Genomic DNA, 14,572 nt, shown 5'->3' with positions numbered 1-14,572 from the left:
CTGGTTCTGGCGGGACCAGAACTGGCGGTGTGGACAGATATTCCTTGATCTTGTCAAAAGCTTTCTGACAATCCTCGGTCCAACTTGTCTCGGCATCTTTCCTCAACATCTTGAAGATGGGTTCACAGGAAGCTCATCACGCCCTTCTTGCTTTTAGGAGGTGGTAACTCCTGAATAGCTTTGACGTTAGTCGGATCTAGCTCGATCCCTCGGCGACTGACAATGAATCCCAATAACTTTCCTACAGGAACCCCAAATGCACACTTTGCGGGGTTCAATTTCAAGTTGTACCTCTTGAGCCTGTTGAAGAATTTCCTCAAGTCTGCTATGTGATCTTCGGCCCTTTTGGATTTGATAATGACGTCGTCCACATACATTTCTATATCCTTGTGTATAGTATCATGGAAGATGGTTGTCATGGCCCTCGTGTAAGTAGCCCAAACATTCTTTAGAACGAATGGCATCATCTTGTAACAGTATACACCCCAAGGCATAATAAAAGCTGTCTTTTCGGCATCTTCTTCATCCATCTAGATTTGGTGATAACCTGCGAAGCAATATACAAATGATTGTAGTTCATGCTTGGCGCTGTTATCGATCAGGATATGTATGTGGGAAGTCGTCTTTGGGACTTGCTTTATTTAAATCCCGATAATCAACACATACTCGGACCTTCCCATCTTTCTTCAGAACTGGCACAATGTTAGCTAACCATGTTGGGTACTCAACCACTCTGAGAACTTTGGCTTTGATCTGCTTGGTAACTTCCTCCTTGATTTTCAAACTCATGTCTGGTTTGGATTTTCTGAGTTTCTACTTGACTGGCAGACACATAGGATTGGTAGGCAACTTGTGAGCTACTATAGACGTGCTTAAACCGGTCATATCGTCATATGAACATGCGAAAATATCCTCATATTCCTTTAGAAAATGGATGTTTTCTTCCTTCTCTGTTGGCGACAAATGAATGTTGATTGGGTCTCTTTGATGGTCTCGGCGTCTCCCATATTTACCGCTTCTGTTTCATCCAAGTTGGACTTAGGCTTGTTCTCAAAATTCTCAACTTCTCTGATAATTTCCTCGGGTATTTCATCTTCTTCCTCTGAGTCACTATTCTCATGTTGCGTTGCCTCATTACATGTCACAATTACCGGTTGATCAGGAAAGTAATAATAACAGTGTAGAAGGGAAAAGTATAAAAATAGTAATGAATAATGATAAGGACAAACGCATTTGATTAAAACGGAGAAAATTATTCAAACAAAGCTTCGCTCGATGAATCGAGCATTTATTTTGAACAAGGAAATCTTAAAACAAAATTACTTGAAATTTTAAAAGCCTAGAACGGCTATAAATTCTTCCAAGCTACCCAGGGACTCGGTGGGCTCGGGATGGAGTGGAGGTCCAGTTTTTTAGAGCAGCCCCCTTTGCCACATTCTGAATGGTGAGGCCTTCTTCCTCCTTCTCCTCCTCAATTATGGCACTGCAGTCCATATCCTCGTCCTCCAGGAACAGATCCTTCAGCCCACCCAGTGCTTCCTCTTCTGCGGTTCCCCATATTGTGTCAACCTGGTGGAAAGCTTGTTCCAAACATGGTATCGATTGTTCAAGAGGGTAATACGGTTCGTGCCATAGAGGTGACAAATCATTGTACTCTTTCCATGTGTACTGGTATCCGAGCCCAAAAGTGGTACCATGATTTTTCAGCTGTATCGGCTTCGTGATACCTTGGAGGTTCTTCCCCAACGCTTTGCCGGGTTCATATTCAGACCATGCTAGTATGATTTCTATTTTTTTACTCCACCATTTATCCTTCTCGACGGCATTGACCCGTTCGATGTGATGATAGGTTTCCCCTCCCAGCCTCCTTCTATGTCCAATGGCCGGGATGGTTTGACTGGTGTAGATGGGATTACTTCATCTCCATGAATGACTACCTCCTGACGGTTCCATTCGAATATTAGACTTGATGTAGTGTGGAAGGCACGGCTCCAATAGCATGGATCCATGGTCGGCCTAACAGAAGATTATATGAAGCCGGTATGTCAAGCACTTGGAATTCAACGTCGAAGCAAGTCGGCCCTATCTCAAGCAAAGGTTTATTTCCCCGATCGTGGCCCTCTAGGACCCATCGAAAGCTTTCACATTCATGCTTCCGATCCGTATTTCATGGAAACCTTTGTCCAACCTTTTCAGGGTATCCAGTGGACAAATATTAAGACTAGAACCTCCATCAACCAAGACCCTGGCAATGAACTTGTCTTCAAATTATACTGTAATATGTAATGCTCGATTGTGATTCAGACCTTCGGGCGGCAGCTCATCTTCGTGGAAGATAATCTTATGGCTCTCCAGCACTTGACCCACCGTGTTGGCCATTTCTCCACCAGTTATATTATTGGGTACATAAGCCTCGCTCAGTAATTTTATCAAGGCATTCTTGTGTGCCTCTGAATTCTGTAATAGTGACAGGATAGATATCTCAGCAGGGACTTTGTTCAAGTGATCAACAACAGAATTCTCTTTCGCCTATACTTTCCTCCACAGGTCATCCGGCCCGGTCTCAATGACAGGCTGCCTAGCAGTGGCATCCTTACTTGAACCTCCCAGGTGTTCAGGTGTGTAGACTCTTCCAGTTCTAGTCATCCCTTGTGCGGCGTCAGATTCCTCTATCTTAGTCTTCCCTTTTTGCCGAGCCTCGGCAACATAATCCCAGGGTATTGCCTTTAAGTTGAATGGGGGTGTGGTTAACACTGTCACAGTAAAAGGTGTGACCACTTCTACTTCAAATGGAGCGGAGGTGGCTGAGGGCGGAGCCACTTCTACCTCAAATGGAACTGATGCAGTTACCTCAACATTAGTAGGTTCCTGAGTCTGAACCACGATAGGAGTAAGTGTAACTGCAACCTTAAAGTCATCGCCTTCTCGAATGAGCCCGATTGACCCCTTAGGGTCCCATTTTTCATTTGTTTCTATAACATGTACACCGTCACCTCTATGATCAGGGAGGGGATTATTGCGAACATTAGGTGCGGCTTCCTTCGCTTGCACGACCTTATTGTCAATGAGTATCTGGATCTTGTCCTTTAATGTTTGGCACTCAGCAGTGGTGTGCCCTTTCATACTGGATTGGTATGCACATGTTTTGTTCGGATTGACCCATTGAGATGGGTTTTCTAGTGCCACAATAGGAATAGGGGTGACGTAACCTACGACCTTTAACCTTTCATACAATTGGTCGATAGGCTGAGCAATGGCGGTGTATTTTCTGGGCGGCTTGCGGTCGAAGTTTGGTCTTGGTCTAGGGTAATTTTGGCAAGTTGGTGGTTATTGGAAGTAGGATGGTTGGGAATTATAGGTGTGATGGACATCGGCTGGTTGGGAATATCTGGGAGATGAAGGTTGATATGTAGGTGGTGATGCTTGGTATGTAGGTGGAGGTGTCTGGTATGTAGGTGGATGTATCTGGTATGTAGGTGGAGGTGTCTGGTATGTAGGTGGAGGTGTTTGATATGTGAGTGGAGTTTTTGGGCCCTGGGCCACCATTGCTGTTCCAACATCTCGCTTCTTCGATATGCCGCCTGATTGGAGTGCCTTATTTGTTGCTTGCAGTGCCTCGAAATTTGTTACCATCCCGCTCTTGATTCCTTCCTCGATACTTTCCTCGAGCTTGATGATATCTGAGAATTTGTGATTTTTGATGACCATTAGTCTCTCATAATATTGCGGATCCTATGCTTTGATGAAGAATTTATTCATCTTTTCTTCATCCAAAGCAGGCCTGACCTTGGCAGCTTCCGACCTCCAACGAGTAGCATATTCACGGAAAGTCTCAGTAGGTTTCTTCTTGAGATTCTGAAGTAGAAGACATCAGGTGCATTTTCTATGTTGAACTTGAACCGGTCCATGAAATCTGACGCCATGTTTACCCCATTGGACCATTTCTTGGGATTTTGGCTGATATACCAAGACAAAGCATCCCCAGTAAGGCTTCTCATAAAGAGCTTCATCCAAATCTTTTCGTCCTTTCCAACCCCAACAAGCTTGTCACAATAAGTCCTTAGGTGAACCCTGGGATCACCTGTACCATCGAACATTTCGAACTTGGGAGGTTTGTACCCCTATGGCAATTCCACATCGGGATGTATGCATAGATCTTCGTAGTTCAAACCTTCCATTCCTCTATTGCCTTCAACACCTTGAACTCGGCTTGTTAACTTCTTGAGTTATTCGGCCATGTTCTTAATGAGCATGTCCTTTTCGGAGGGTTCCGGTGCACATGATATCGGTTGGGTAGAATGTGGTATAGTTTCCACGTATATGGGGTTGCTCTGATGGGTGCCGGGGACTTGGGTATAGTGGTGGTCATTGGTGGAGTTTTGTGGAAAGGGAATACGTGGGGGTGTATTTTAGGGAGTGTGGTAAGTGGTGGTTGGAATTGGTTGATGATGATGTTGTGGTGGAATTGGTATTGGTAGTGGATTGATAATTTGAGGTGGAGTTGCGTATTGATTTTGGTATGGTGGGATTTTGTGGCTGTTGGTTTTGTGTGTTCTGGGGAGGTGTTGGGTTCTTTGCGTTCTGTTGGTGGATATCAGGGACATTGAGGGTGAGTGACAAGTTTTCCAGATTGCGGACCTGCTCGAGTTCTCCTTGTAGTTCTAGTATCTTTTGTTCCAGTCTCTGAACCAAGTCATTTGGGGCCGGAGTACTGCGGCCGTCAGAAATCTCTGCGTTCTCAATGTTTTCCTTTTGGATTCCACTTAAGACGTCTATCTTTTCTTTCCCTCTACTTTTTGTGTTGCTTGGAGGAGGAGGAGGTGGAGGGCCTCTAGATCTGGTATGATATGCTGATGAGGCCAATATGCACGAACCAACCTAAGGGGATGGGAATAACAAAAATAAACAAAAACAAAAAGGTAACAAGTTAGTGAGGATTCTGAAATGTTTGCAGTATTTAAACACATATTGCGAAATATAAACTCGTATCCTAATTTGGGAATCTCGTTGTGCCCGAGGTAGGCCTAGAGACAAATAAATTTGGAGAATTTTTAATGTCAATAAATGCTTCATTTCATAATATAAAAGTAGACGAATCCAAAAATGACACTAACATAATAATAAAACAAGTCGCTACTGGAACTTGGCCTTATTACATTTTAAAAAAAGCAAATAATCCTAATCTATTTGGTCCCAGAAGGACCTTCCCCAGATTCGATCTTCCGGATTCCGTCATATAGATCCCCCAGCTCGCGCAGTCTCAGCAGCAAGTAGGCTCTTGCCAGATGTCCTCCCTCAGCTCCCTCAGCATTCTGATAGTTTTCGATCCTCTTTATGACTTTTTCCTCCAACTCCACTATACCTCGCTCCAGGTATTCCAACTTCCTGTTAGAAGTGACCGTCATCTCTTTCCATTCCTCAATCAACCTTACGTTCTTCTCATGTATTTCCCGGTGCTCATTTTCAGAGTCGTGAACCCTTTTGCGCAGCCTGTTGTACTTGACTTGGGTTTCAGCTTCCTCATCTATGATTCTGTTTCCTCGACCGGTCCCTGGTGTCACCATCCCTTTCAGATCGTCACCTAACCATGCTGGGTATAGAGGCTCGCACCCTGCATGATATCTGTTGGGCTCAATGTATTCTTCTCCACAATGATTTTGTAGAGCCACGTATGTTGAGCTAGGCACTTGTAAGGGACATCGTTGTCTTGAAAGTCTGCTCCGAAGTGGCTCATCCCATAGGGACATAGGAATATATCCCTCTCAACCCGATCAACACCAAGTGCGGAGCATCTCTAGGCCTGATAATGAACTCGTTTGTTGGGAACCATTCAACCATCCACTGTACCTGTCCCTCGGTCAGATTGTCGAACAACTCTACCCATTCGCTGGCACTTTCCGGCTGAGCAAATCTGTCTGGAATGTAGGTCATTTGCTTAGGGTGATGGAAGGCAATGTGGTCGTTCCAAGCCCTTCACGAAAATTCTTGACGATATCGACCCTTTTGGAGATGCTCCAACAACCATAACTGTAGCAACAAATTACAACCCTCGAACTGTTTGACCCCTCTTTGACAGCGCTCCAGGGCCCTATAGATGTCGGCTATGATCATGGGGTCTATGGTATATGTTTGTCCATTAATCCCTTCCATCAGAGTTTTGGCGACCATGGCCAACCTAGTGTGGATTTTTCCCTTTTTCATTGGGAACACTATCAGCCCTAGAAAACACACAATGAATACAAACATTTTGCGGTGGATGTGACCCAGTGAAGTGAGGGCGATCTCATCATGATAAGTGCGGAAAGACTTGCTATCGCCATACCCCTCGTACAAATATTCGAAAGGTATGTAGGAGTCCTTCAAGCACACTAGGTCGACATTCTTTTTCAGCCCCATCATCTTCAGAAATCCCATGCCTGTACGGTTTTCTGGCACCAAAAGCCCAGGACTGTCCTAAGTCAACCCTACAAGTTCTCCTATTTCCTCTAAAAGCAGTGTCATCTCTATGTCACCGAAACGGAACACAGCTCTCTCACTATCCCAGAATAAGGTGGCAGCCTCGATCAGTTTGTTGTTTGGTTCAATATCTAGCTAGGAAGGCAAGTTACCCAGATACTTTTTCACATGCTTCTTGTCGCTTGAGGAAAGGTCCTCCCACCAATCTAGTAGCAACGGAGGGATGTTGCTAACCATACCGAATCTGGGGACCTCGTGCCTCATTTTCTGCAAAACAAAGGGTTAGCCCTTACCCTCACCGGACTCGACTATTTATACATTTATGATCAGCATATCGACATTTAGTTCTCCAAATTAATGCACAAAATGTGGTTGCGTCCATTGGGATTATGGAAAACCCGATGGACTTTGGATAAGGCTTATCTTAAAGGATCATTATGCGGATAACATAACTGATCCGACTAGGTTTGACCATGATGCATGCACAATTCAAACAGAGTAAGGTTTCTATGGGGTTTTAGACTGGTACCCTCAAGCAGACAACTTGAGGGGGATGGAATAGAACCGTCGACTGCATCGCTGATCGACTGGTTTTACCGCAAATAAGCCATTTCGAATTTAAGGGTAGTAAATTGGAAGAGCGCAACCACTCCTTGAAACGTTATAGGATTTGAGACATACGAGTGGAATATGATGCGGAGCATGATTTATGCAGCAATTAATAACATGTAGACAAGTATTCTCACGTAGGAAAAATAAATATAGTATTTAAATAATTGAAAAGACAATTACAGAAAAGGGAAAACAAAGAGACAAGTCAGTTTTCAGGGTAATAAAGAAATCATAAATTCTTGGAAAATAGACAGTTAGATTCAAATAAGGGAGAAGGGTACGGGATAAGCATGCTTGGACAAACTTGTAGAAGACAAGTTCGTTGTGGTAAGAACCTAAAAATATCCCCAGCAGAGTCGCCGTGCTGTCGCGCCCCCTTTTTCCCTCCCTTTTTTGATGGGGGAAGTCCGGGTTTCGGCATTCACGAGGTGTAATGACTCATTTCCTTTTTGGGAATCGGGTATTTGAAGAGTTGCCACCTAACGGATTATGGTGCGTTAGGGCACCTATTTGCATTACCAGAGAATAGGGTAAGGGCTCGAAATAACCTCGAGGGGAAGGTGTTAGGCACCCCTCTTGATCCACAACTGTGGGTCCCGGCCAAACTTATATTCACAAATTAATCCAAATAAATAGTTGAATTGAAAAAGTTGCAAGTGAAGCACGTTTCATAACTCAAGTAACAAGATAAAGGTTCGAACAAATTGTAAAACAAAGGTTTAAATAAAGAGAGGATTTGGGTAAAGAGGGGTCCTAGGTTGGTTATCCTATAGGATCACCCCACGCAATGTCCGGTAAACACTCCTCAATGAGGGGCTACACGTGACATTAACGTGTAGTCATCATATCCCATGTCTACCCTTCCCATCCCCTCAATGGTCATGCAAAGCAAGTGTTTGGCCAATGATTCCTATTGCGTGCTGCTACCCGTCCCTTCTGAATGGTCATTGAGGAAGTTAGGACCTCTACCTATAGGTAGTTCTAGACGTACCCCTAAGGTTTAGAAAGGAAAAAATTCTAGGGCGAAGTCAAAACAGTTAGGACTTTCGCGTATAATGGGAGAAATTAAGAGGCTCACAGTTCCTCCTCTAACAAAACACACAAGAAGCACGACTCAGACACAGTTAAGGTCTTTATTAATCAATGTCCTAAATCAGAATATCTATGTAAATATGCAGAAACAGACAAAACTTTTTTACTCAGAAGTTATAACTTAGTAGTTGCGTAGGGACTCCTTTTAAAAGCCTGTTAGAAACGTTAAGCGACAGAGACAGTTTCAGAGAGATGCAATTGTAAAAAAAACACCCTAAGGCTTGCCTATATGCAGAATACTGGTGTCTATGTTAATGCAGAAAAAAACAGATTTTGAAATAGACTCCTTTAATACCTATGGGCATGATATCTAATGAGGTTGAGGCAGTTCTGAAAGAACTTGTTCAGGGAATGCTTATTACTTAATAAGACCGGTTTAAAAATGAACTAGGCGTAATGAAGTTGTTTGATTAGACCTAATTAAATTATCAGACAGAATTGCGAGTAGAGATCCCCATAGGCGTGATATCTAGGCGTAGTACTGATTGTGAACGATTTGCAGGCAAAAAAATATACGTAAATACTCGTTGTGACTGAAATTGGATCAAGTCCTATAGGCATGGCATCTATTATTGAACTGATTTTAAGACATGATTGCTTGGGACCTAAAAGCATGATTTTTACACGTGACAGAATATAAAAGCTTATAGACACGGTTTCTACATGATGAGCAAACAAATTTAAGAATGAAACCCTATAGGCATGATTTCTACTAGTAAAGCAATCACATTTCAAAAGTAAAGCCTATGAACATGTTTCCTATTAGGCAAAGCAAACAGATTAAAGAGTAAACCTATGAGCATGATTTCTATTTAAGTGAAGCAATCAGACTTTAAGAATAATGTCCTAAGAGCAGGATTTCTACCCGTATTACCCCCGAAAGTATACATCTACCCACCCTGTTTTACTAGATACCCCAAATATGTGTTTACAAATTATTACTGGCCAAGTGAATGAATTACATGTGTAAAATAGAAAATCGAGAAGCTAATTTATAGGGAGCCTTTAATTAGGCCCAAGTTCCCCAAAAGACTCCAATGGTCTCATAAGCCTCAATTCCATAGACAAATCAGAGTCTAGGTGCATCAAAGTTCCCTAAGGGTCTCAAGGACCCCGGGCAATGCTTACACCTAGACTTAGCAACCATGAATTGAACCAGTGCAGTGTGGGAAGTCCAGTCTCAGTATGCCAGAGTTCAGAGGGCTCTCAAGAGGATCCCAAGGCAGTATACATACTAGAGGATCCCAAGGATACAAGTTGAAAAAAAAGGTTTATTAAAAGACTGTATTAGAAAGTCTGTTTTGAAAGTAATTAGTAAAGCAACAGAGATTGTTCGAAAAAGAGATTGGAGTAGTAAACAAAGTTCAAGCACCTCAGGATAGGCTCATACATAGCTAGTTCATAGAACCAAGTTAATTTAGTAGTCACACAGGAGTCAAGGGTTTGGGACACATAGACATTTGGCTGGAAACACATAACCCAGCAAGGGTCTTAGGACTTGTTTAGACATGCTTAGAAACAGGTGATACTGGCATAGTCACAAACCAGTCATGAAGAACACAAACATATAGAAGGGTTATAGGGATTTGGGGACTCATAGGATGGTAAGTACACAGTAAGTAAAAGACAATTGGTAAGACATGCTTAGAAAAACACATAAGGGTAATGTACCAATCTAAAGGAAGGGGAAAGACATAATAACATGATGATAATGTCACTCCTAACTACAAGTTTCACAACAGAACCACAAGTAGAAGCAAACTAGAAATACGAAAAACTGAAACAATAAGAGAAGCATGTTGTTGTTGAAACTTTGAACTGAAACTAGGACATACCAGTGAAGAGAGAAGTAAGCAGAATGAAAGAACAAGAGAGTACAAATGGTTAGATTTGGCTTGCAGCCGGCTAACATTAGCAAATAGCACAAGAGAGTAGAGATTTTTTAGTAAGAGAGATAGTTTTCCAAACCAAGTGTTCATCTGTGTTAATGAAAGACTGGAGTACTTATAGTTGAAAATAGGAAGTAAAATAAGGAAAGAATCATAGTGGCATGGTAATTAGGGAGCTCACAATCAGTCAGTCAGAAATCAAAGCAAGTACTCCTTAAGTTAAGGGAATCAAATCAAACGGTAAGATTCAGTATCATATAAGGCAAGAAGAAAAATCAGTACATGACTAAATAAGGAAAGAATCAAGGTTCAGTAAGCATAGCACAGTCAATTAGGACAAGGTTCAGAAAACCCTAATTAAGGAATGATTCAGCAAGAACCAAGTACCACATCAAATAAGGTAATGACTCAGTCAATCAAACCACCAAATAAGGGAATCATAATCAAATCAAGAGAGGATTATGTGTCACGACCCGGATTTCCCACCCTCAGGAGTCGTGATGGCGCCTACTAATAGGAGCTAGGCAAGCCAATTAATTTAACACTTCTCTCAACATCATTAACAGTATAAAGAAGAACAAGTCAATTAATATAAAAGCGGAAGTCTCGAAACATAAATAACTGAAACCAAGTGTGGAAATTCAAATACACCTCTACCCATATCTGGTGTCACTAACTCACGAACTTCTACTGAATGCTAAATACAAAGTCTGAATAAGAATACAGTACTATCTGATCCGATATAAGGGAAATCAAACGAAAGACAGAGATAAGAGAGACTCCGGGCCATGCGGACGCCAGCAAGGCTACCTCGGAAATCTCCGGACTGAAGTAAGCTCCCAACGCTCCTACTGCTGTCCAAAAGCTCCTGCTCCGGTACTATGATCTGTGCAAAAAGCACAGAAGTGTAGCATCAGCACAACCGACCCCATGTGCTGGTAAGTGCCTGGCCTAACCCCGGCGAAGTATTGACGAGGCTAGACAGGACCTACCAAAAACAACCTGTGCAGATATATATATACAAAGGCAACAGAAATAACAACAGAGAACATCAACTAAAAAGGGGAAGGGGGCATGCTCGGTGAAAATACAGTGAATACAGATCAACGGATATAACGACGAAACTATCTCAATACCATAGCTCATATATAAGTGGTCGGCGCACCACACGATCCCATTTCTTAATTCATAAGTGGACGCCGTGCCACACGATCCCATTTCATAATATATAAGTCGTCGGCGTGCCACACGATCCCATTTCATAATATATAAGTGGTCGGCGTGCCACACGATCCCATTTCATAATATATAAGTGGTCGGCTGCCAAACGATCCCATTTCATAATATATATACATATAATCTTTCTAAAGGGGGCCCCATTAGGGGGAATTCAACAACATAACGGTTTAACCCGGCAAGGGTACAACTAGCAGCCCAAATATCTCGGCAAGGGAGCAACAACAATAATAGACTACATGTCCGAGCAAGGGAAAAGTCACAACACTTTATCTTTTAATCACTTCTTTCTCAATTATCAAATTCTAGTTCGAGACTACGATCCAATAATATACCAATCGCAATTCCTCCTCAACCCTTCACATTATAGGAAACTTAGCAATCAAACTAGAAAGATGTATCACAAAGTCCGGTTCAAACACACTTAAGACCCACGGTCATGCTAGACTCCGGTGTATAGATAACCGTCACCATGCCTATAAACCGTACTCTTCATTTAGCAATTAGCAAATAATATCCTAATCCTATTCCCTCTAACCAAAGTTAGAACAAACACTTACCTCGGTCCAAGAATAGCAATCAACTCTCCAATACCGCCTTTCCTCTACAATCCGACTCCGAAACAATGATATCCAAGAAGCTTTGGTGAAGAATAGCTCTAAAAATCGCTTATGGGGTGTGGGGAAGAAGAGCTCGTGTGAAATTTGGGAATAAGCCCGCAGTGGCTACTGTTTTGAACTTAAAATCGCTGGGCAAAATTGCCCTTCGCGTTCGCAAGAAAGGGGTCGCGTTCGCGAAGGGTAAACTGGACACTTCATCGCGAATGCGTGAAATAGAATGCGAACGCGTAGAAGAAAATGTTGGGGGGTCCAGGGATTGTTATACGCGAATGCGTGAGGGGCCACGCGAACGCGTTGAGGAAGCTGGTAAAGCTACGCGTTCGCGATAATGATGATGCGAACGCGAAGGAGGGGGAATTAGAACTACGCGATCGCGTGAAGTAGGACGCAAACGCATAAGAGGGGAATACCAAAGCACTGCGAACGCGAGGCTGAGGCCGCGTTCGCGAAGAACAAAATGCCTGTGTAAAAATGCAGCAAAATCTGATCCTTTCCTAAGTGTAAAAACACCCCGAACCACCTCCAATTCACTCCCGAGCCCTCGGGGCTCCTAACCAATCACACACACTAACTCAATAACATCCTACGAACTTACTCGAGCGATCAAATCGCCAAAATAACATCAAAAATTATTCAATCAAGCCTCAAGATCATCATTTTCATTTCAAACTTCATAACTTCAAATTTTAGATATTTAGGTCCGAAACACGTCAAATGACTTTCGATTTCGACCAAACTTTACAGAAAGCGCTTAACACATATTTAAGACTTGTACCGGGCGTCGGAACCAAAATACGAGCCCGATACCATAGTCTTTTAATCAATTTTCATTTTTATTTTCCTTAATAATTTCAGAAAAATAATTTCACAGAAAAATTCATTTCTCGGGCTCTCGACCTCGAAATTCGACTCCGAGCATATGCCCGAGTCTCATATTTTTCTACGGACCCTCCGGGACCGCCAAATCACGGGTCCGGGTCCGTTTACCAAAAATGTTGACCAAAGTCAACTTTAATCATTTTAAAGCCACATTTTGAAATTTTTCACAGAATTTAACATATAAGCTTTCCGGCTACGCGCCCGGACTGCGCACGCAAATCGAGGCAAGCAAAAATGAGGTTTTCAAGGCCTCGGAAGCACGGAAAAAGAGGGAAATCCGGTGATGACCCTTTGGGTCGTCACATTCTCCACCTCTAAAACAACCGTTCGTCCTCGAACGGACAAAAGAAAGAAGTACCTGAGTCGGGAAATAGATGAGTATAACGGCTCCGCATATCAGACTCGGTCTCCCAGGTCGATACCTCAGGAGGCTGACCTCTCCACTGGACACGCACTGAAGGAAAACTCTTCGACCTCAACTGTCGAACCTGCCGGTCTAGAATAGCTACCGTCTCCTCCTCGTAAGACAGATCCTTGTCCAACTGGATAGTGCTGAAATCTAACACGTAGGCTGGATCGTCGTGATACCTCCGAAGCATGGACACATGAAACACTGGATGAACGGCTGACAAGCTGGGTGGGAAGGCAAGTCTGTAAGCCACCTCTCCCACTCGATCGAGAATCTCGAATGGGCCAATGAACCTAGGGCTAAGCTTGCCCTTCTTTCCAAATCTCATCACGCCCTTCATAAGCGACACTCGGAGCAAGACCCGCTCACCAACCATGAAAGCTACATCTCGAACCTTACGATCCGCATAACTCTTTTGCCGTGACTGAGCCGAACGAAGCCTATCCTGAATGATCTTGACCTTGTCCAAGGCCTCCTGAACTAAATCTGTACCCAATAACCGAGCCTCCCCCGGCTCAAACCATCCGACTGGAGAACGACATCGCCTACCATACAACGCCTCATATGGAGTCATCTGAATGCTGGATTGGTAGTTGTTGTTGTAGGTAAATTCCGCTAAGGTAAGAACTAGTCCCACGAGCCTCCGCAATCAATGACACAGGCTCGGAGCATATCCTCCAATATCTGAATAGTCCTCTCGGACTGGCCGTCCGTCTGAGGATGGAACGCTGTGCTCAACTGAACATGGGTGCCCCACTCCTGCTAAACTGCTCTCCAGAAGCGCAAGGTAAACTGCGTACCCCGATCCGAAATAATAGATACCGGCACCCCATGAAGGCAAACAATCTCTCGGATGTAGATCTCAGCTAACCTCTCCGATGAATAAGTGGCTGCAACAGGAATAAAATGCGCTGACTTGGTCAGCCTATCAACAATGACCCAAATGGCATCAAACTTCTTCCGAGTCATCAGAAGTCCAGTAACGAAATCCATGGTAATCCTCTCCCACTTCCACTTGGGAAGCTCAATCCTCTGAAACAAACCAGCAGGCCTCTGATGCTCATACTTAACCTGCTGATAGTTCAGACATCGAGCCACATATGCAACAATATCTTTCTTCATCCTACGGCACCAATAAAGCTGCCGCAAGTCCTGATACATCTTCGCGGCGCCCGGGTGAATAGAATACCGAGAACTATGGGCCTCCGCTAAGATCATCTCGAATCCTATCGATATTGGGCACACAAACTCGCCCCTGCAACCTCAAAACACCATCATCATCTAAGGCCACCTTTGTGGCACCTCCACGCTGCACCATGTCTCTCAGGACACACAAATGGGGATCATCAAACTGCCGATCACGGATACGCTCCAATAAT

Source organism: Nicotiana attenuata, unplaced genomic scaffold, assembly GCF_001879085.1.
Source record: "Nicotiana attenuata strain UT unplaced genomic scaffold, NIATTr2, whole genome shotgun sequence".
NCBI lineage: Eukaryota > Viridiplantae > Streptophyta > Magnoliopsida > Solanales > Solanaceae > Nicotiana > Nicotiana attenuata.
This window is presented reverse-complemented; position numbering follows the sequence as displayed.